Source organism: Camelus ferus, chromosome 1 (assembly GCF_009834535.1).
Source record: "Camelus ferus isolate YT-003-E chromosome 1, BCGSAC_Cfer_1.0, whole genome shotgun sequence".
In the NCBI taxonomy this organism is placed as follows: Eukaryota; Metazoa; Chordata; class Mammalia; order Artiodactyla; family Camelidae; genus Camelus; species Camelus ferus.
In genome coordinates this window covers 88,607,901-88,631,898 of record NC_045696.1, presented here as the reverse complement: position 1 = coordinate 88,631,898, position 23,998 = coordinate 88,607,901, and the positions used below count along the sequence as shown (strand labels likewise).

Below are 23,998 nucleotides of genomic sequence, written 5' to 3'. Positions count from 1 at the left end.
TTAAAAAAAAAACAGTATGTAACCTAGTATTTGCAAAATAGATTTTTTAAAATAAAAACATTCATGAGAGGTTAGGACTAGCACAAATTCAGTTTCTTTTTAAATTTGCTGTAGCTGAGAAAGTGAGGCACATCTATAATTGTTTTTGAATAATATGTTTTAAAATGTTGCAGTCTTTGTAGACTGATAATGAACTTGGTATAGCTGTTGGATAGAACTATTATAGGAAGCAATTTATTGTCAGTTTATTAAATTTAAAATGTTATAACTTGCATAAATGATTTTTTTGTTTATGTGGGATTTATATCTTACCTATTTTCAGAAAAGTTTTTAAATTGTTTACAAAATTAAGCCCAATAGAAAACAAAATAATTGAAAATAAAATTGGAACAGAAATAAGAAAAGCAGATAGGTAAATAAATAATTTATTCTTTTTAAAAATTGATTTTAATTTTCACTACTAGAAAACAAACAAGAAGACATATAGGTGTTTTTAGACACCTGATGACACTTGATGCAAAATACCTCCGAGGGAAGAGAAGGCTCTACTTTGTTGCATTTCTTGTCACTTGACCATCAGTTTTCCTTGTCCCTCTTCGAGTGTCCCTACCTCCCTGGCTGCCCAGCCCCCTCACCATTTGCAGGGCTGGGAGACATGGGAGCCTGGGAGGTTGGTGGGAAATGAACCACAGCTGACCAAGAATTTGCAGCACACAAATAGAAAGTATACATTCTTTTCGTTGCCTTGACAATTTTTCCTGAATTGAGAGCTTTCACTATTGCACCTGCAAGTGTGCTGTGTCTTGCCTGGGCTATCACCTAACTTTCTTTCTTTATCTGAAATGTTTCTGGTCCAAGAATGGTGGAACAAATGACTTCAGACAGTCTGATTACAGAAAAAAAGGATTTTGATGCATAGCTTTCTGTTTATGAATTGAAAATGGCTGAATTTCTTTTTAGTAAGAGTACCTCTTGAGGAATGTGTTTAGTGGAGGTTTAGGCTGTGATGGTTGTTTTCAGCCTAATGGTGTAATTACCATATGTCATTAATCCTTTTCCTACGGGAATTTGTCTTTTTTTTTTTTAACTTCTAATGCTACAGGGTAAAAAGAGCTAACATTTTCAACTTCAGCACATTATTCATTTTAAATGTAAGTTGGCAAGTTGAGGATATGGAAAACAAGAACTCTAGAGGATCAGTTTCTTAAAAAACAGAAACCATTAAGCTCTGTTCAAAATGCACGCCTCGTGGCACCCCTCTCTGTGCCGGTATTAGTTGTACAATAACTTCTTGCTGCTGCTTCTGTTTTTAGTCTTTGATTTTCTTTGGGTTACATCTGTGCCTGCTCTGCTCTTCCCCACCCCAGATGCTTTTTTGGTAGGTTTCCTGCTGTGACCAAAGTCAAATGATTGGACAGGAGGGAGGGTTAACATTGAAGAGGGTAAATTTAAGAGACTGCACATTGTATTCCCATGCTCGTTCCTCTCTGGGAGGAAGAGGTGGTACCGCCCATTCAGGCAGTACCTTCATCTCTTCTTTTTCATCCAAGATTATTTTATTACAGAGTAATATGTAGTCATCATAGAAATCCTGAAAAATACAAAACTTAAGGAAGAAAAAAAATCATGTGTCATTCCTCCACCCAGAGAGGATCACTGTTGATAGTAGTTCCGTGTAATGACGTACATCCTTATGTGTATGTGAGTTCATACCAGAGGGACAGTTTGGTTAAACTTTTTTTTTCCTGTAATACTATAAATACTTCACATTATTAAAATTTCTTTTACATTATCACTTTTGATGGTTGGATGGTGTTCTCTTGTATAAGTGCATTTATATAGGGACAAAACATTTATTTGAAGACAGAAACCTCATGCCCCAAACCCTGAAGGTAAGTCACAATCCTTGTCACCCAGGCACCTGTGAGGGCCTGGGTGTTGGTCACTGAAGGCCGGGCTGCTGGGATCGTCCGGGGAACTGAACTGGTAGGACTTGGAGGAGGGTCTGGAGTGTTCCACTTCGGCTTTTTCATGCATGGTGCTTTGCTTCCTTGGTGGCTGGAAAAAAAAGCCTTGGGAGAGGAGGGTTTCTCAGCTATCATTGCTCAAAGCAAACAAGATAATGTATATACAGTTTTTTTTTCTTTAAAGCCATGAGAATGTGTAGTCTGTGGAACTGTTCAACTCCTTTTAATTGTAAATAATGACATCTGTGAACTTTCTATGGAGCATCATTTAATTCTCTCCCCTACAGGATGTAGTTTAGAGTCTAATCTGTTCATCTCATCTCTACTCCAGCTCCATCTTTGAAGAATGGTGTAATTTGCAACAGCCAGGGTGACCTTTCTGGCGGGGAGGAGGCTAAGGGAATGAGTGACGGGCTATATACATCTGTGTGTGTATGTAAATGCCCCTTTCTTGTGTTTGGTTTCATGTGGTCAGGAAGAATAGTGATCTATCAGATGCAATTTACTGGGCCAGAAATGCTGCACTGCAGCAGAGAGACTGGCAAACATGGAGCAGAGTGTGCTGAGGCAGTGCTGTGGGAGCGTTGCATCGGTCATGGAAGCTGCCCCTCCCGTTTGCTTTTCCCAGCTACTTGTCCTGGGCCCCGGAGCCAGTGCACCTCAGGAACCCCAGAGGAGAATGAGCCTCAGCAAAGGAGTCCTAATTGCACCAAATCAAAGCTCATGAAGTCAGCCAGGTCGTTAACTCCTTGATATTTAATAACTCGCTGCTCCACTGCTGGAAAATGTCATCAGGCCCTTGCACTAAATCTGCTCTTAAAGAATGCATTTTCCCTTTGAATGGTTCAGTGTTTTATTGTGCGGTAGAAAGATCAGAAAAAAACATTTGGACTGTCTTGTAAAGCTGGCGGTGCCAGCTGCTGCGTCCTCAGCCACCCCGTGTCTGTCTGACGGCCAGCAGGGCCTGTAGAAGAGACCTATTCTAAGACTCGGCCCGAACCTGACTCACCTGGGTCAGATCTGAGACAGATCCTTGGCGTGGGTGTTGTGTTTGTCTGTTTCTTTCCTCTATGACAACTGTCGTGTGTGAGGAATTGGGGGATAATTTTTCACTGAATTTTTGGACGTCGTTTAATGGCTCTAGATTCATTCACCCTAGGTATCAGTCTAAAAACACATGAAGAATTTATGCAGTATCTTCTTTAAACAGCTCTCAGTGAGTAGAGTTTCTCTGATGTTTAAGTATTCCTGATGGTGTTTTATTTTGTGTTTTGAAATATGGTGACAGCTTCACAGAATTGTTCCCGCAATGAACAAGGTATTTTACTTGTGTAACTGTAGCTCATTTGCCAGAGAGCTAATGGCAGAAACATTGTAATGCAAAACAACATAAAATATAAAGCATTAGAAATAGTTGTGAGATTCATGTTTCCCAAATGAACTTAATATATCTTGCCTAATGTCATTTTATTTCCAATTTAGGAGGGTCTAATTTATTGGTCACCATAATTATTTTATAGATCATAACCTTTTAAATTATCCATTTTTTTATTATTTCACATAGGTGGAGCCACATATGGAGTAATAGTTATGCAATGTTTTGATAGAATAACTCTGAAGTAGAGCAAATTTCATTTGAGAACACCAACCTAGTGTAATTTTTGTGCTAGCCAAGTGGATTTTTTTCCTCCCCAATTTTTGTTTATTTTCATTGCGGGAATACATTCATGGTTCTTAGCCTAGTGCCTGGCCCCATAGTAAATGCTCAATAAATGTTAGCACTTGTGAACATTTTCATTCTATTCACCAGAATATTTCAGTCTATTTTTTACCTCTACTAGCAGCTAGGTATGTTTTTAAAATAATTAAATCTCTGAGAATTTACATAGTCCCACAGAATTAAAAGTAAAACTCTGAAGAAATTTTAATAAAGTGTGTTTCCCTTGAGCTAGTAAAATAATTAAATTCATTTCATCGTCATCTCTGAATTTAAACTTTTCTCATTTATCATCCATTTCACTTATTGATAAAAGAATGCAAAACCACATAAGGGAAATCTTTGACACAACAGAAATAAAATGCCTCTTGTCTGGTTAAAGCACTTCAATGCTTTGTACTATTTTTAAAATTCTAGATTCATCTAGATCCCAAAGGTTTTATGTTCCAAAGTGTAATGAATTAGCATAAAGAGTCATTGAATGATAGAAACTGTTATGCCACAAGTTCAGGATATACCTTCTAAGTGTGTGCATTTCAATATTTAAATTATTATTCAATACTGTTTTTTCCAGGTATAGATCTACATAAAATTAAGAGTGTGTATGTTGTGCATGTAGTTTAAGTCTTACGATATTTAAGACTGGCATCAAGAGTGCTTGTCCTAAAGTGTTGTGTTTTTAAATTCTTACAGGTGCTTTTCCTGCTTCATTCTTAAATCATGGCTGCTTATTAACACCACACTCTTGTAATGTTGAAAATCAGTCACACTAGGTCTCGTTTTTGCTTCCTTAGTTAAGACTCAGCAAGAGAATTGCTATTATTTAATAAATGGATTTAATCATTGTTGCTAATGTGACAGCAGGAATTTGAAGCCATCTGATTTCTTAGCTGGTTCTATTAATTCAGTAATAGCTTCACACTGCCAATTGATGGCTGCTAAGTCACTAAAGTTAACATAGAGGTTTTGGAGAAACTTCTGTTCCAATGATGCATGAAAATATGAGCATATTTTGAACCGTCTGGATAATCAATACGCCTTCTGTTCATGAGGCTTATACAGTTTAACTTTGAGAGATTACTACTTAATATGATACCTGCAAAACAGGAAGTTTGCAAAATGGATGTTAGGAGCCTGTGAACTATTATTGTCCTCTGCGATTAGTCTATTGAATTATAATTATAGTTTTTTTTTTTTTTTGTATCCTGACTTATATTACTCACTAGCACCTCCAAAATAGGATTGTGTGATAGAGGGATATATTAAATACTTACAATCATATATATATATATATATTTTTTTTTTTAATTAATAGAATAAAATTTAAGACAGAAAGGAATTTGAAGATCCTCCAGCCCAGGATTTTCCCTTCAGCCCACCCCTCTGTCTTACAGACGAGGAGACGGAAGGCCAGAGAGGTTAGGGAATGTGTGCAGGAGCACACAGCCACACAGCCGGCCAACTGCAGACCTGGAACGCATTCCTAGCCCTGTTTGGGACTCCTTCCAGAAGAAGCTAGAACAAGAGAAAATTTATTGTCCCACAGTTTACCATGGAATAGGATGACTTGCCCAAGGAAAGCATGCTTTACCACTTCCAAAGGTTTTGAAAGTAGGTGGGTAGTGGGGAGAAACTGTCATTAGGGCAGGGTCACAAGGACAGACCAATGGCAATGCTCCAACATATTGTTTAGAATGAGTTCTGGGAATTAGCTGGGAAATTTGTTTTTTAAAGTAACATCCATAAATTGGTTCAGCTATTCTTTTAAAGTCGTAGAGAGAACAATAACTCCATTTCTTCATGCATTCTCAAACTTTAATCCATGACATTTGACTCACAAGCCCATGAAATTGCTCAACAAAAACGTCATATTTCTTTCTTCTTCCACCAAATGTATTAGAAAAATAAGTTATCATGTAGGTCGTTTTAAGTCATCCCTTCCCTTATTATTAACTACTTAAAGAACAATTGAATTGTGTAGTTGAAATTTGCTAAGAGAGTAGAACTTAAATGTTCCCCCCTCTCCAAAAAAAAAAAAAAAAAAAAAGAAGGAGAAAGTAAATATGAGGTGCTGGATGTATTGATTAATAGATTCGGGAATCCTTTCGCAGTGTAAACGTGTATCGAACCACCGTGGTGTACACTTCAGTATCTTACACGTTTGTATGTCAGTTATACCGCAGTAAAGCTGAGAAAAGAACAACTGAAACTTCGCTCCGTCGTACCTTGGAATTTCTCTAAGAAGTATTTAGTTATATGGCCCCAAAGCATAGTTAACTATGCAACCTGGTCATTGTTTTTTTTTAAAAAAAAAAAAAACCTTTCTATCTCAATATGGTACAGTCAGTTGAAGGCTCCAGCAGGTAACTGAAAAGAATCTGTCTGATTCCATTTGAGTTAATATGATGAACTTAGTATATCTCAGATTTCCCTCTTGCCGGACTTTTCAGGTATCACAACATCCTTCACTCTGCTGCCCTACTTGTTGTTTTAAATCACAAACCCTGTGGTCCATTCTTTTGTTTAAAACACTTACGGATTTGTTTTTATCGTGGACTCTGCAGGAACATTCTTTTCAAGCTACGGATTTAATAATTTGCTCCTAGAATCAAATAGTGACTTGAGTTGAAATCCCAGCTCTATCATTTACTAAGCTAAGCAAGTTAAGTAATGTTTTTAGCCTTATCTGAAAAATGGATCTAAAATGGGTCACAATAAGGAGTAAATAAGACAGTGCATTTGAGTATTTAGCCTGGCATTCAGCCTATAGAAACATTTCAATAAGCATTAGTTGTTGCTGTTAATTGTTCTCATAGAATTTAAATTCCTAAATTTACATACACGGTTCCAGCCTGCTGTTAGTTCATCTTCTGCCATTTCCTCCCCCTTGAAACACACATACATACTCTTCTCTCCAGCCCTCAAACCCAGTGTTAGCCTGAAACATACCAGGCTTTTTTGTGCCTGTCTTGGTGTGGACTGGACTGTGCTTGGATTACTAAACCCACCCATCAGTCCTCATCCCTTACATCTCTCAAGACTCAGCTCATATATCCCTTCTGACATGGTGTTTCCAAGGCTTCTCCGAGAATTTATTGTACTAGTGTGTAGTTACCTCTTTACCATTCATCTGCTTCCTTAAATCATAAGCTCTTTGAGGGCAAGTTCTCTTTCTTTTTACTCTCCGTATTCAGCAAAATGCTAGGAGCATTATTAAGGCTCAGTAATTATGTTGAATGAATACTTGAATGAATTACTAGGCTTTCTTTGTAACCTAGTACAGGCAGCCATCTGCTTTTCATTACTGAATTTCAGCGAATGCTCATCTAGTCTACAAAAGAACAACCAGCCCTTACTGCATTTTTAGTTTCCCTCTTGAGTATCATGGAAGTCAGTTATTTCACTTGATTCATGGATGCCATCTGGTGGGGAAAAGGGTAACTACAGGTTCATGCTTAACCAAAACCTTATAGAAGGTATGATTACTATTTATGGTATGAAATTTCCAGTTTCATGTTGGATTCCAGAAGCAGAGGTCAAGAAAAAGTTTCTGGTATTGTTCTTCCATTCTTGTACATTTGCTTTCTTAGTATTTTAAGAAGTTGGTCAATCATGAATAATGTTTGAAAACATTGGGCAAATAAGATTTATACATGTATGTAACTAAATATTATTTTTCTTTTCCAGTATGTGATAGAATAAAACTGGAAAGTTTTATAATGCTTGTTTATAAAAAAAATTTAAACTATGACTTTAGAAACTTCCCAGACTCTAACTGCTCTTCTTTTTTTTAATTGAAAAATGTGTCAATTTCTGGTGTACAGTATAATGTCCCAGTCATGCATATACATACATATATTCATTTTCATATTCTTTTTCATTAAAGGTTATTACACGACATTGAATATAGTTCCCTGTACTATACAGAAGACATTTGTTTTTGTATATTTTTATATATAGTGGTAAACATTTGCAAATCTCAAACTCCCAAATTTATCCCTTCTCACCCCTTGTCCCCTGGTAACCATAAGATTGTTTACTATGTCTGTGAATCTGTTCCTGTTTTATAGATAAGTTCATTAGTGTCCTCTTTTTACTTTTTCTTCTTTAGATTCCACATGTAAGAGATATATGGCATTTTTTTTTCTCTTTCTGACTTATTTCACTTAGAATGATGATCTCCAGTTCCATCCATGTTGCTGCAAATGGCATAATTTCATTATCTTTTATGGCCGAGTAATAGTCCATTGTATAAATATAGCACAACTTCTTTATCCAGTCCTCTGTTGATAGATATTTAGGTTACTTCCATGTCTTGGCTCTAGTATATAGTGCTGCTATGAACATTGGGATGCATGTATCTTTTTGAATTAGAGTTCCCTTCAGATATATATATCCTGGAGTGGGATTGCTGAATCATATGGTAAGTCTATATTTAGTTTTTTGAGGAATCTCCATACTGTTTCCCATAATGGCTTCACCAAACTACATTCCCATCAGCAGTGTAGGAGGGTTCCCTTTTCTCCACACCCTCTCCAGCATTTATCATTCATGGACTTTTGAATGATAGCCATTCTGACTGGCGTGAGGTGATACCTCATGGTAGTTTTGATTTACATTTCTCTGATAATTAGTGATATTAAGCATTTTTTCATGTGCCTATTCACCATTTGTATGCCTTCACTGAAGAATTGCTTATTTAGGTCTTCTGCCCATTTTTGAATTGGGGTTTTTTTTTTTTGTTGTTATTAAATTGTATGAACTGTTTATATATTCTGGAAATTAAACCTTTGTCAGTTGCATCATTTGCAAATACTTTCTCCCATTCTGTATGTTGGCGTTTTGTTTTACTTACGGTTTCCTTTGCTGTCCCATTTGTTTATTTTTGCTTTTATTACTATTGCCTGGGTAGACTGCCCTAGGAGAACATTGCTGAGATTTATGACAGAGGATGTTTTGCCTGTGTTTTCTTCTAGGAGATTTATAATGTCTTGTCTTATGTTTAAGTTTTTAAGCTATTTTGAGTTTATTTTTATATATGGTGTTAGGGAGTGTTCTAACTTCACTGATGTACATACTGCTGTCCTAACTGCTCTTCTAATTGCTTTAGCTCATATAGGGAATAGTGAAAACCAGTGGCGCAGATCCTAGAGCTAATGGTCCATCCAGTGTACACAGCTGTACCTTCCGAGGTTGCATACGATTTTTTTTTATAAAATGGAGAAAATATAGTGTAGTAATTTAAGTGATCTAAAATAAACTGATTATCCAAAACTTGGATATTGAATTTTTTTAATGTTTCTGTAACACTGAAGTCTTTTGATTCATTCATTCACCATGCATTTATTGAGCACCTATCTAATACCCGATATTGTACAAAATGCTAAAGAACCAGAGGTAAAAAACGTTGTTTCAGTTTTGATCCAATTAATGAATATTTTGGTAAGAATGTAAAGCTGTGTAGCTTTTCATAAGACAGTCATACCAACTTCATTTAGATTTTTATTAGAGTTGGTTGACCCGTATAGTTTATATGTGCATTATAAACATCATAGATATAAAGATACCAGTTCTATTCATGCCATTTTGATGGGTTTTCCTGGAGCATATGACTCTAAAGGAAGTTCTTTATGATTTCTTAAATTTTGGTGGGAGGAGTAGGTCATTAGGTTTATTTATTTATTTATCTATCTTTATTTGACGGAGGTACTGAGGATGGAACCCAGGACCTTGTGCAGGCTAAGCATGCCCTCCACCACTGAGCTATACCCTCCCTTCTATGATTTCAAATAAAAAGTAGATATGCATTCGGTAGTCACATTTCTGACTTCTTATACTCTACTTAGCCGGTGGGTAGACTTTATTTTTCCATTTCAACTATCTGGAGCACTATAATGGACCAGGGAGTTAACACAGAAGGACTAAGGGGAAACTAATCACAAAGCCCATGCACCTTTCTCCAGTAAGAAGGTTAAATATTTTCCAAGTCTTGAGGCTAAATAATTGTGTGTGAAGTGACCACTTAGAAGCAGGATTGTGGAGGGAGAACCCAGAACTTCTTACAGCAGTCAGGGTGATTTGGTGTGGGAACTGTCTTCGTACACAGGCAACGTGCACATTACCGTCTTCCCTTCATGTTCTGAAGATGGCCTTAAATCATCCAAAAATGCTGGATTTTCTTCCATACATTCTCTTTGAAAAACTACACAAGTATATGTTTCAGCTTAGAGACATTTCCATCAAAAGAGGTTAAGATACTTTTTCATCTTTTAGAGTAGTAGGGTTGAGTTAAATGGGACATTCACTTATGTGGAACTCTTCGTTCCCTGATGGCACTTGTTAAATGAGGTATTACAGAATTGATCTATCATTTATAGAACTTTCATTTGAAAAATTACATAGGACACACACACATATATCCAAGTGTAATTTTCTCTTTAACTGAAGAACAAAAAAAAAAGGGCCTTGAGAATTTACCTAGTTCTCTGGAAGGATACCATTAAAGTACTAAGTTCAAATGTGTTATATATAAAATGTTGTTTCATACAACTCTAGAAGGAAAGATTTCAAGCTGAGCTGGCAACTCACTTCATTTATAAATAGCTATTCAAAACAAAACTGGCCGGCCACCTGTCTTCTAAAGTTATACTAACCTTCACTATTTAATTGCCTGAATGTGGCCGTATGATTTGTGTTAGAAAAGAGAGCTCGGTTTGGTGAGTGGGTCTCATAAGTCATGCTGACTTATTTAATAACTTCTTTATCCTAGGGCACTCAGATCAATATGTTTTGAGGAAGAATCCTAGGTACTACCTTGGAGGATAAAAGGAAATTAATAATAGAGTATGGTGAATGGCAAAGTTTATACTTTTTCTTGTCTAACAATTTCTATACTGATTTATGGCGCTTGGAAGTTGCTGATTGCAGCAATAAATCTAAAGGTGAATCTTCCCTTAGATATGAACTATCTGGATATAGGACCTAAAGATAGGGCATTGCTCTATAGTAGATGGTTTTTGCTTGCCATTTCAGAGACAGCAGCCCTCATTAAGCAATTCATTATTGTCTAAGGTTGAAGCAGCTGTGGATTACTATAATTATGAATGTATTATGTCCTTGCCAATCTACTATGAATCCTAATTCAAACTTTACATGTCTCTTTGGAGCCTTGTTCGTTTTCTCGTGATTATGTTATTCCTGACAAATGGTAGTTTTGAGATGCCAAAGTTGCTTAAGTTTGTTTTTTATAGGGGCATAACCTGTTGTCCCTTATTTTTAGAATGCCTAATAACCTTTTCATTTTTAGTGTTACACCAGGTTCAAGTAGCCAGTCTTTATAACGTCTGGCTGCATTTTTATCCACCCATTTCCTCTGAGGATTGCCACAGGACTGCAATTTCCAAGACTCTCTTGACTTTTTAGGTTGTGTGATGAAGTGGAAAGCAAGAGAGTGCTTAAGAAATCTTTCTGGGGTGTTAGAATTTTAAATCACTTTGTTGGGTTCACATAGTGAATTGTTTATGTATTTATGGTTTAGAACTGATCAGATTGTTTTGTGATTATCTGTTTAGGCATTTCTGAGGCTAGACTGTAAGCTCTTTCAAGGTGGCAACTCTGTACAACTTATTTCTGTACACCTGGAACCCAACACAATGTTCAAAACATGAGGGCAAATAATAAATGCAAGCTAAACAACGTCAGTTGTGTGCACACACACGTCTGCTAATTTTGCTTTAGTTTGGCCATTCGTCCACACCAGCGTTTGGTAAACATTCTGTAAAGAGCCATATAGTAAATACTTCAGGCTTTGTGTACCATATGGACTCTATCTCAGAACTAGCTATTAACAATATATGAACAATTGAGTGGAGGTATGTTCCAATAAACCTTTATTCACAAAACCAGATGTTTTCACTGTGGTTTGCCGCCCTGGATTTAGATCAAGGCTCACGAACAGGTTTCATCTCCTGTGCTAACTTTGGTTGATTGGTTGCTGCCTGGAATATTGTATTGAGAAGGATTCTCAGGGTGGGTCTGGGCTCAGCGGCAAATAATTCTTTGATTGATTAATGTCTGCCATTGGCATTACTTTGATCCTTCCTGTAATTTACTTTAAGGACACTGTGACCTGTGGAGATGGCTAACTTTATTTCTTTGCTTTGGGTGCTGGCATTAGTTTTTAATTCCTCGCTAACAAATCAAAGGCATCTTAAGGCACATGTTTTGTGTCTCAACTTTATCCCTGGCTTCATCTCAATTTTACTGTCTTTTTTTCCTTAGTCTCAAATTCCTAAAACTTACCTACCTAATACATTTATGAAACTATAGATTTTGTTGAAGCAAAGGACTATAGGAAATATGAAAGGGCCCATCTATAAAACATTGATTATCACACCTACCTTTCAGGATCATTGTGAGGATTAAATGAAGTAATTCATATAAAGTACCAAGCATAGTACCTGGCACACAATTAGTACTCAGTAAATGGTAGCTGTTGGATATATGTCTGCTAAAGAGCTGGGCCAACCCACCTAGATAGGTATATTACACTCCCTATGATTTCTCCAGCCCCCCTCCCAGGTAGGTGGGAAAACTGGCAATGGGAACACTCTCTTGATTACTCAGATTTTGTCTTTTGAAAGTCTCTCTCAGTGGCAAATACTAGGCTACCCTATGCATTTGAGTCTTTTTTTCCTACTCTTCTGTTTGTGGGGAACTTGATGATGAAATAGGATCATGTATCCACAGGGAGGATAATGAAGTGGGATTTGGGGTGGGGAGACCACTGGGCTTCTTTCTTACTCTACTGAGGCAACTTCCATACATGTCTTAAAAGAGAAAAGCTCATCTTAGTTTTATTCCTCTGACTTTTGGGGCAACAGTTTTACAATTTGGGGTGAATGATTCCAAGTAAGTTGATGATACTTTAGTTAACAGTTCTTTTCATAAACATTTTTGCTGACTTTTAAAAGAAATGACTAGCATAAGACAGCCAGATGTGTTATAACTCTGCATATTTTTAAAAGAAGTTGGTATAAAAACTTGGTATAAATTCTACACTTGAGAGTAATGTGGAAGGAAAGCCGAGAATCTACCAGTTGTCTGGACCAACCAGAGACGTGAGAATGTGAGGACTAGATGAGGAAGAGAGAATGAAAACCACACTGGGTGCTCTTTGGGCAGTCAAGGCTTCTTAGGGCCTAATACTGTTCTTAACTCATATTCTTTATAATAAACTCATTTTAATGAAAAGAAATTTAGGAACTAATAACCCCCGCCTCCCCAACAACAGAAAGTTATGCCTGGTTTTATCTGGGCAAGCATAGTACACATCTCTCCCTTCCTTATGTTCCTCAATGGACCCAGTGGCTGGTATCCCAACATCTCAGAGCACGAGGCCATCTGGAAGCTTCCCTCCTGTTATTTGCAGCTTTTATTCACCCCTGGCTCGCATTCATCCACATTTTCGAAAATTCCTGTCAATAAAATATACCGTCTGTGCTGCCTGTGTTGACCTCTTCTTCCTCTTTCTCCTTACCCCTTTAGCTGTGAGCCTCCTAGTCATGTCGTAGCTCTTAGCTCAAGCATCACTCTCTCAGGGAGGCCTCCCTTCTCCTCTTTATCAGGTGCTTTATGTTCTTTTGTTAGACCCCCTCAAAGAACCTTGTTCCTTGCCTTACCGCACTTCTGCTCGTATTTATTCCCTTAAGTGATTGGTTGATTCTTGTCTCCCCACTAGATCATAAGCACTATGAGGGCAGAGACACATTGATTTGTGTCCACCATTTGTCCTAGCAGCTCGCACAGTGCCTGACACATAGTAGACACTCAAGTATTCATCAAAAAGGTTGGTTCTAGCCCACGACTGCACATCTGCTCATCCAGCTGTTGCCTTTTGGAGCTGAAGTAGGACGTGGGAAAGGGTATATTTTTCTCTGAACTATTTGCCTGTTCAAATTTTAAAATGTGCCATTTTATATTTACACAAGCAAGTGCATTCACTGCCGAAATTATAGCATTTCCACGCAATTAGGTATCCCATTTTCCTCTTGCTAAAATAAGATACCCTTTTAAACTCTGTATGCAAAGGGTGCAGCACTGCTGGTGATGCTGATTTCCTTTCCACTGCATTTTGCTGCAACTCTCCAGGCTTCAACATTCTACTGGTGGTCCCCAGCAGAGGTCAGGTCAGTGCTCCGATCATGCCTGGGCATGGTCAAGAGACCATCACTGTGTTTTCAAGGTGCTTTGCCACAGGTCATTCTGTGGCCTGTTCCACACAGCTTGCTGAGATTTGCTTGATTGCTCACAAGCTGTTGGAAGAGGGTTGCAGGTGCTCCTAGCATCAGAAGTACTCAAGGTCAGTTAGCTTGCTTTAGGGAGGGCTTGGTCTTTCAGAGGCTGAACAGACTGGCAATGTTAGGCTGTTAAAAAAAAAAAAAAAAAAAGCCTGTGGCACTGAAGGTAGACAGGCCGTGTGGGAATGTCGCTGCTACATGCAGTCAGGGTTGTTACAAGAATTAAAAATATTTACGTGCCAGGCTGAGTCCTGGGGGATGCAGAGGGCTGTTATTGTGGAGAGTCTAGTACGACTCTGGAGGTCCATCAGAATTTGTTGTCCAGCTTTGTGAAAATTCACATACCTAGACTGTTACAAAATCAGAACTCTATGGGGAAGAAACTGGTGGGTTTCACCCTTCAGTGAGCTTGTTAAAATACAGCGCAAATTTAGAAAGCAGATTCTAGAGTCCTACCCAAAATATCTTGATTTACTAAATATAGAGCAGGACCCAGATTTTGCATTTTTAAGAAGACACCACTTATCCCCAGTCCCAGGTAATTCAGAAGCCGTTGGTTAGAGTACCACCCTTGAGAAATACTGATCAGATCCAACCACCTGATTTTGTAGAGGAAACTAGAGCCATGTACCTAGTGCCCTTCTCATGTGAGGATCTAGTAAAACTTCACTGTGACCTGGTTCATGAACTTAATACCTGAGTTCTCAGAATGGGGCGCTAGATACTCTGTGTGTGTGTGTGTGTGTGTGTGTGTGTTTCTGGGAAAAGGATCCATTGCTCTCATCGGATTTTCATTTAGGTTCAAAATTATACAAAAATAACAGGAAGCACTTTCTTGGTTTGAGATACAATGGCTCTGGCTCTGCCTAAATCAGCTGTCCTGTTTCCCGTGGAATTAACAAGATTTGGTGCTCCAGAAATATAACATAGTAGGACCTTTATATATGCCTTATGGCAGAAGAGTGGCAAATGTCAGTGATAGAAAGAGACACAAGGGGCCTGGTCCTTTTATCTTTTATGTTTGTTTTTGTATAGAATGAACACTCATAGAGCATTAAGCCTAGTTTTAAAGCTCCCCCCCCCCCATCACTTTCTTCCAGCATGCCTATCCCGGGTTAGATGCTGGGGAAACCTTTGTATGTGAAAAAAGTGTTTGTCCTACCTGCTAGTTGCTCATAAACTAGTGAGGAGACAGATAGGTGATAAACGGAGACAGTCTGCCTAATTGATGGAGAGCTGTCATAGAGGTCTGACGAAGGACAGGGCTGTGGCAGTCCCAGTGAAGGAGCAAAAGCTTTTGTTCTAGAAGATACTTTTACGGCATGTGATGCCTCCTATCTGTGCTGGAGACGTTTTAAGACAAGTGGACCAGAGATGCTGCTGAATGCATTCTTATTGACCAGAGTGTGAGAGGCAACAAATTACGTTTGCCTTCTTCGGTGAACCTCGAAGTAGTGTTGCTGGTTGGTCCTTGCAGGTAGAGCCAGCAATAGAGAAGAGTCAATTAAACCTTCAAGCTGTACAGGTTTTTGTGTTTTCCTCCATACAGGGTTAAATGTCAGAGTAGACATTTATCTTTCTTGACCTTCACTTGCCAACTTCACGTCTCAGTCCCAGGAATTTCCTTGTGTGCTTTTCTGCTTCTCATTCCCCCTCGCTATGTGTAACAGTCTGATCAGCTTGTCCACATTAAGATTTGAACATTCCTTGATGTATTACTTCTCCTTAACATTTTTGCCTTTTGAGAAAGAGAACTGGCATAAATCAGAGATTGAAAGCTATGATGATAGAATTTCAGAACTCAAAACCGAAAGGGAAAGTGATTTGGGGCAGGGATCCTTTTTGGGTTCCTCAAGTCACACTGCATGAGACAGTTACTAGATTCCTGGCAGAAAGATGGACCCTTCTTCAACGCCCCACCACCACATTCAAGGAGCTTAAATCTGATACTAGTTTTGAGGCACTTATTTTTTTTTTAATTGAAGTATAGTCGATTTACAATGTATGTTAATTTCTGGTGTACAGCATAATGTTTCAGATATATATATATATATATATTCCTTTTCATATTCATTTTCATTGTAGGTTATTACAAGATATTGAATATTGTTCCCTGTACTATATGGTAGGACATTGTTTATCTAGTTTATATATAGTAGTTAGTATCTGCAAATCCTGAACTCCCAGGTTCTCTTCCCCCTCTTCCCTGCCACCCCCACCCCTGGTAATCTTAAGTTTGTTTTCTATGTCTTTTAGTCTGTTTCTGCTTTGTAAATAAGTTCATTTATCTCATTTTTTAGATTCCACATATAGGTGATATCATACGGTATTTTTCTTTCTCTTTCTGGCTCACTTCACTTAGTATGACAATCTCCAGGTCTATCCATGTTGCTGCAAATGGCATTATTTCATTTTTTATGGCTGAGTAATATTCCACTGTGTGTGCACGTATGCATATATATATACACACACACACACACACATATGCACATACATACATAGATAGTTACATCTTCTTTATCCAGTCATCTGTTGATGTACATTTAGGTTGCTTCCACATGTCTTGGCTATTGTAAATAATGCTGCTGTGAACATTGGGGTGCATATATCTTTTTGATTTAGAGCTTCCTCCAGATAAATGCCAAGGAGTAAGATTCCTGGATCATATGATAAAAGTCATGTCAGACTGAGGACATCAACTCAGCTGGCACTGGCCTTGTGCTTCTCTGCCACTGTGACCACACCGGCACTGTGGAGGTGCTCCCTAAAGAGCCTGATAGGAAGCTGTGGGCAGGAGTCAAGTGAGGCCCAAGAAGGGTTCTCTGGCCCCGTTACCGGCCAAGGAACATTTTGTCTAAGTTTTGGCTGCCTCCCTGAGGGACTGCTCTATTGTCACAGCTGCAGAGTTCTTCTTGATTAATAATTCATGAGTGTTTTATAATTCATTTATAACAGTTGGTGCCATTGGCTTTCTAAATCCCCAAGGGCATTTTTAGTTAGCAATATGCATGGAATTTTCTAGAACACATTTGTATAGCACTCATGGAAGTTATTTTTTCCTCAAGCCTTATAGCCCAACATTAAGAAATGGAAGGGAATTTTACCAGTAATTAACCATAATTTTCTCTGAAATAGGAAACATTTTTTTCTGTAAACATACATTACCTTGCATATTTTTGTTCTGTAGATCTCAAGTGTATAGAATGTGAAACAATTTCTTCCTTTTTTTTTTGTAACTGCTGAAAAGATAAGAACTCACCTATCACAATTTGACAAGACCACTTTTGGCTGAGTGCTGCTTGTTTTCTCAACAGATTTATGAAAAACTACTGGTTGGCTGTTTTTATGTTGCCATCTCTCAGGAGAACTTAGATGTGTGTATGTGCTTTAAAAAAAAATTGGAAAGAAGGACCACAGAGCTAGTTTAGTATGACCTATTCCCCCAACTCTCGGAATGTGTGTGGTAAATGAGGGACAAAGAATTTATTAATCATACTTTAGTAGTAGTAGAGAAATAACCACAACTTTTCTTTAGACAGTAAAAAGATAAATTTTTAATCCCTTAGAGTTTGAATGTAGATTTGACCAAAATAATAAGATTAGGGAAATAGACCACATGGCTAAACAGTATTTGATACCTTACTTTGATGTTTATATATAAAAAGGAACCATCTGCTGTCAGGGAAGCCATCATTCAGGAAGTGGAGTTTGAGTTGTGTTTTCACACCTTGGCATGCTTGGCGCTACCATGTGAATATGCCTCAGATTATGTATGAATCAGATGACTCATAAAGATGTCCAAGTTTATCACTTGAGGAGTCTCAGAGGAATTGTCCTGAATAACCCATAACTTAGCAGTCATCAGCTGAATGTTTAAACTAATAAAACCTTCAATCTCCATATCAGGTAGGTTAGGTTATGGGGCTCCACATCCCTAGCATGCTGACTGTATGCCCTCTGTGGTGGTCATCCTGCCACAAAACTGACTAGCATTTGCACGTCCACAGCTTTGGTTCCCCAGAGCAATCTCATCTCCGTAATAAGCACAGGATTTCATTTACATACTTAAGGCGTAAGCCTGAGACTTTCCTGATGCCATGTCTCTTGAAGGAATCAACTTTGCCTTCCTGAGGCAGAATTACAAATTAAGGAGTGCAGGATGGTCCTCTCAAAGATGCTTTTCTTATTTAAATAACCCCTGAGTCAAAAGTGGCAAAGACTGAAAATGGCAAGAAATGACGCTCTCAGCAGGCAAGAGGGAAGAACGACTCCCTTACCTTCTGTCTTCTTCCTGGTGGGCAAGGGCATGCCCTCTGACTTTGTTTTTAAGTGCCTGGTGCCAAAGAGCAGTTGTCAAAAGTTAATGATGCTCTGCCTAAGGAAGATGGATTCTGAGGTGGACTTAAGTATATTCATGTGCGGTCTGCGCTTGCTGCTGCCAAATCCTCACATGAATATTCCTTTCCCTTCAAGGGCAGAGCAACCTTGTCTGCAGTAGACTCCCCCCTCTAGTCTGTCTTCTGATGGCACGGATTTTGAAAGATCTCCTTTATGATCTCTCCTTTATCCCCTCAATGCCTAGCGATCATCGCTGAGTTACTGTTTCCCCAAATTCAGCTCTTTTCTGCTCAGTATTTGCAGAATTGATTTCCTACCTTACCTCCCTTGTGTCTTCCTCAGTGTCAAAGTCTGCTTCTCCCCAGAGGGTCACTGATCAGATGCCGTCAGAGCCAGATATAGCGCCTTATTGTGTGAGATCAGTGTTAACTTTACCCCTAGCGTGGATCCAAGGAGCAGCCGCTTTGCTTTAGTGTCCTTTTGATCCAGTTTTAGAAGCCCGTGTCCTTTCACGATCGCCCCTCATATCAGAAGCATATCACTGTGTGTTCCAAGGCTGGCATGTATGTTGTGTAAATAGAAACTGAAGGGCGCTGCCATCTGTTATTCGCCCCATTCCCTTCAGTGGAGCTTGAGGATTTCTCTCTGCCAAATTATAGTATGTGTGCGCGCACACGCGCTCACATTAAATAAAATGAAGGGGAAAGGGTAATTTATAAAATCAGAGAATTTGAAGGATATTAAAATTCCGAAACTTCCTTTTATCTTCGCAAAGCACACTCTAGAGCTTGAGGCAAAAGAGGGTATTTCTTCTCAGGATGCATTTCCCAGGTTTTGTCATCTTAGAATCTCATCTGTTGGCTTTTCAAAGTTGCTTTGAAATTGGGTCTTTACATCAGGACCAACAGTTATAACACAACTCATTACAAACTTAATGATAAGTCCATTCCTTGGTTTTAAAAATAATTTCTAAGTAAGAATGTATTGGGAAGCTTTCTTTTCTTTGAATACCATACCTAATTTTTAAAAATATAAAACTGCATACTATAGACTAAGTTTTAGGTAATAAAATAGGACGTTTGATTAAAAAGTGGAGGGCAAAAAATAAAAAACTCCCACAACTATGAAATATGCAGTATTAAATGGAAAATATAAGGCATATCTTCATAGTTAAGGGCATCAGAAGCCTGTTTTTATATTAAATCTATTACAGTTGAAAATGAATAGTAACTTGCCCTTTGCAAGTTTCCAGAGAAAAATACTAAAAGTGATTTGAAACTAGGTCTAATTTACTCGTGATCTTTTTCTAATATAGGCTCTATTAGAATTTAATTCAATATTACTTACTATCTTTTCTTGAAAATAGCTTTTGTCTCCCTGGAACTTACAACCAAAATCATTTGTCTGGCGTTTTTCTTTGGAGTTCTATAAAATACGTCTAATACCTTTTCTTTTTTAAGGGGTGGTGGGTATTCCATAAAATACAGAGAGGTGGATCGTTTTCAGGCTTACAGTTAAATGTTCAAAGTCAATTTAGCACATTATGTTTCGCCTTACTCTGCTTTCTCATCATTTTCAATAGCACCTCCGTCATCTTTAGTTTCCAGTTTTGCAACATTGAAGCCATTTTATGTGTTTTTCTTTTCCATCTGTCACCAAGCTTTGCTTGTGAGCTTTTATTCTCTTCTCAAGGGCTTTATCCTAGCTTGGGGCTGCTTTACCCAAAAAAGGAAGGACCACAGTAGGCATCACCTACTTTTTAAAATACAATTTTTTTTCTGGTTCAAAAGTGATTGGTAGTTTCCTGCTCCAATCTACCATTCATTGCATAACCAGGGATAAATTACTTAGCCTCTCAATTACTTAACCTCTCTGAGTCTGTTTCCTCATCTGTAAAAATCTCAAAGGGCTGTTGTGAGGATGAAATAAGCGAACACAAGTGAAGCATTCAGCACAGTGCTTGGCACATAGAAAGTGGCCATTTTTCTATTTTTTTTTTATTTTAGAAAATTTGGAAAATACAGACAACTGCATAGAGAAAAAATATTACTCAAACTCTTTCTACTCTGAGATAACTAATTATACATTTTAATATAATTCAGCCACTTTACCCTCATACAGGTAGTAAACAAACTGCTATGTAATTTGTTCTTCATTATGAACACCTTCCCACGTAATTAGTATTCTTTCAAATTGTATTGCATTGCATGGCTGTCCAACAATGTAATCAACCAATTTCTACACAAATTTTCATTGTCATGAATTATATTCTGATAAACATGTTTGCACACAAGTCTTTATGCTCATCTTTAACTTTTCGTAAAATGAATTCCTAGACAGACAATTACTAGGTTAAAAGTGTAAACTGAAGTTTTCGTTTCATTTTTTAATTTACTGTCTGAAAAGATGGTTCAATTTATATTCTAATCCTAGTGTAGAGGGCCAGTTTTTCTTTCCTTCAGACTTTTTGCTTGTTTCCTCACTTTAATCTTCTTTTATTTCAGTGCATTTTAAATTTAGCTCCAAGCACATTCATCTTCAGATAAGATTGAATAACGTCTTTCACGCTTTTTGATGTTTCAGTTGTTTCCTGTTACTAAGTGCTACAAATCAAAACGCCCTGGTTGAACAGGGAGTTAAGACTTCTCCAAGTGCCAGCTCTCTCACATGCTTCATTTCATCAACTTTTTTTTTTAATTATTTCTCCCCATGAACTCACATGTACTACTTTCTAGATTGCTTTTCTTTCCTCCAGCCAGTACTTCTTACTTGAAAACTGATCTTTAAACTCCACTGGAATGATTTCTTCATTTTTTTTTCTTGTGCCCTCTCTTTAATTTCTCTCCCTAGAGGCCACTCAGCATGTACTAAAGTTCATATATTAAATAAATGTTAATTCATCTCAAGATTCATGCCTATGTTTGTATTGGTTTGTAAAATGCGTTTTTCTAGTGTTTCACCTGTGCGTGTTTGTGTGTGAAAACTGCACATAGGTTTATGGCAGACGTTTGTCCTCCCAACAGTGTCCAATCTAATGTGCTTTACTCAGCAGACATTCAATAAATTGGAATTGGCTGGCTGATGGGTTTCCTTTTTAAGATGAATTATGAAGCATTTAGCAGCTTTAAAAATACACTTTTTTTGCACTCCCCCTTCCCCCTGTCAAATTCTTACATATACATTGGTTATTTCTTAAAGAACACGCAACTGTTATAGTAAATAATGTTTTAGCATAATTACCATTATCAGCATCCTACCTACTCAGTACTCAGAATTTATAGCCTTAATCATCCTGCTGCTTTTATCCTGTCATCCACCGAGTCCTTTTTACAGGGCTTACTGCCCTTTACTGTCATCCAGACTGAAGTTGGCATGGGTAATATAAATGAATGCACATTCTGTAGGAAGGTGCTTTGGCACCTTTTGTGTCCTACCTCATAGCTCATCTTTGTATTCCAGCTGTTAATCACCTTCTCAGGTGTAACCAGAGGAACCTATGAGCCTGTATCTTCCACTTTCTGCCCTGGGGCTTCTCTGCCACCATCTGGGGTGTGTTTGGGAACCTACTCAGCAGTTCAGACAAGCAAAAAACCTGAACGTCCCGGTGGAGTTAACATCCCCACAAGGCAATCTTTAACTCAGGGCACACTTCTGAGACACTCAAACATGACTGCTCAGAGGGTCCCTAGCGGAATTGGGTCCATTGCCAAATGAAGAAATAGAGGCAAAAATGGAGAAGATTAAACAATTATGGAGAGGAAGTTGTTAAATAAAGCTTCATATACAGCCTCGTATGTGAAGTATGTAATTTACCATTTTGGCATGTAAATGATGACTTGGGTTTCAGCTGTTTACTTCCTAAAATAATGGCATCAATGGTAATTAAAGACCAAATATAGTTCCATTTGCCAGGAGAAAACCAGACTCTTATGTTCCACGTAGAACATGAAAGGAAGTTCTGATTACAGGCAAAGAATTATGAGCTGACACAAAGTTTTCTCCAAAGGCTATCTCAAAGTCCCCAATTCTTGGATACAGTGAAGATATTAAGCTTCTATGGTGCCAAGCACTGAGCTGGATGCTGGGGAAACACGAGGATGTATAAGATACAGGCTTCACTTCAGCCAGACTGGAGAGCTAAAATACCTATACCTCTATAAATGCTTAAAAGACTGTTGGCTGCTATGAAGTGGGTTCACTGATAGAGTTTATAGCATTTGAGCCAACTTTGAAGGATGTGCAGGACTGGCCAAACACATAATTTGCTTCTTTCCCTCAAAGCTATTGTGAAAATGCAGAATGATAACAGCCTAAATGCTCAGGAAAGTATAAAGCACAGCACAAATGCAAGACACTGATAATGCTCTGACAATATTACTGTTTCTGGAATAGTCCGTTTACAAGAATGTTCCATTTGGGACTTAAACTTAATAGCGCTTATCACTGATTAAAGACTAGATAAGTAATCCTATGTTTTATTTTTTCACTTCATTTTTAGAGTGCCAGTGAAATTTTAAAATTTAAATTGCTCTTTGTATTATCTATTACTTGTGCAGTAATTCCCACCAACAGCGTAGATGGGTTCCTTTTAGTCCACATCCTGGCCAACACTTGTTATTTGTTGTCTGTTTGATAGCAGTTCTGACAGGTGTGAGGTGATAACCTCACTGTGGTTCTGATCTGCATTTCCCCAATGATCAGTGATGTTGAGCATGTTTTCATGTGTTTGTTGATTTTCTTTGGAGAAATGTCTACTCAGAGTTCTACCCATTTTTTAAATGGATTTTAAAAAATAAAATTGTATGACTTCTTTGTATAATTTAGATAATAAAAGCCTCTTACCAGATACATTATTTGCAAATATCTTCTCCCATTCAGGAGGTTGCCTTTTTGTTTTGTTGATGGTTTCCTTTACTGTGCAAAAGCTTTTTAGTTTGATGTAGTCCCACTTGTTTATTTTTGCTTTTGTTTCCCTTGCCTCAGGAGACAGAGCCAAAAATATATTGCTAAGATCATTGTCAAAGAGCATACTGACTATGTTTTCTTCTAGGAATCTTACGGTTTCAGGTCTTACGTTCAAGTCTTTAATCCATTTTGAGTTTAGTTTTGTATATGCTGTAAGAAAATGGCCCTCCTGTTGTAGCTGGGCCACACTTGCTGTGGGCATGTAGTTTGCAGGGCTGACCCCCAGTGAAGCTGGTTGTATGCCCGGCTGTAACTATTGCAGGCGTTCTGGTTTGCAGGGCTGGCCGCTGGGGCAGGAGTCGCTTCGCAGGGATGCCATTGCCTGACAGGTGTGCCGACTGGACTGGCGAGACAGGGGGCCACCTGGGAGGGGCTCTGGTGCTGGCTGAGGGCGCCTGCCTGGACGGGCGGGCAGGGTTTCTTTCCGGGTATTTTCAGTCTGCAGGTGGCTGAACCCACAGAGTGGAATCCGCAGATACAGGGGGCTGACTGTACGTGCAGTTATTGTTCTAGAAATGAAATGCCAAAATTTAACTCCAATATAGTAAAGGATATAGTCTCTACTCAAAGACCTACATTATGATTTTAATTAGAAGAGTAAATCAGTGGACACAATGAGAAGGAAATGTGTGGTATGCTTTCAGTCATACAGAGAACACCAATATTTGTAAAATGTGCATTGTGGAATTGCTCCCTGTACCTCAGAGATATTT

The 23,998-nt window shown here is 38.2% G+C and overlaps 1 protein-coding gene across 3 annotated transcripts in view; it reads left to right on the top strand.

The window, feature by feature from the left end:
- PPM1L (protein phosphatase, Mg2+/Mn2+ dependent 1L) overlaps positions 1-23,998 on the top strand; it is a 265,389-nt gene that overhangs the window by 151,748 nt on the left and 89,643 nt on the right. Inside the window, exon 1 of one of the 3 annotated variants that reach the window (XM_032485169.1) lies at positions 10,335-10,400. The exons of the other annotated variants lie outside the window; for them this stretch is intronic. The gene's annotated coding sequence lies outside the window, so the exon portion shown is untranslated. Of the gene's footprint in view, positions 1-10,334; positions 10,401-23,998 lie in introns of those variants that run through there. 3 annotated transcript variants of the gene reach the window in all.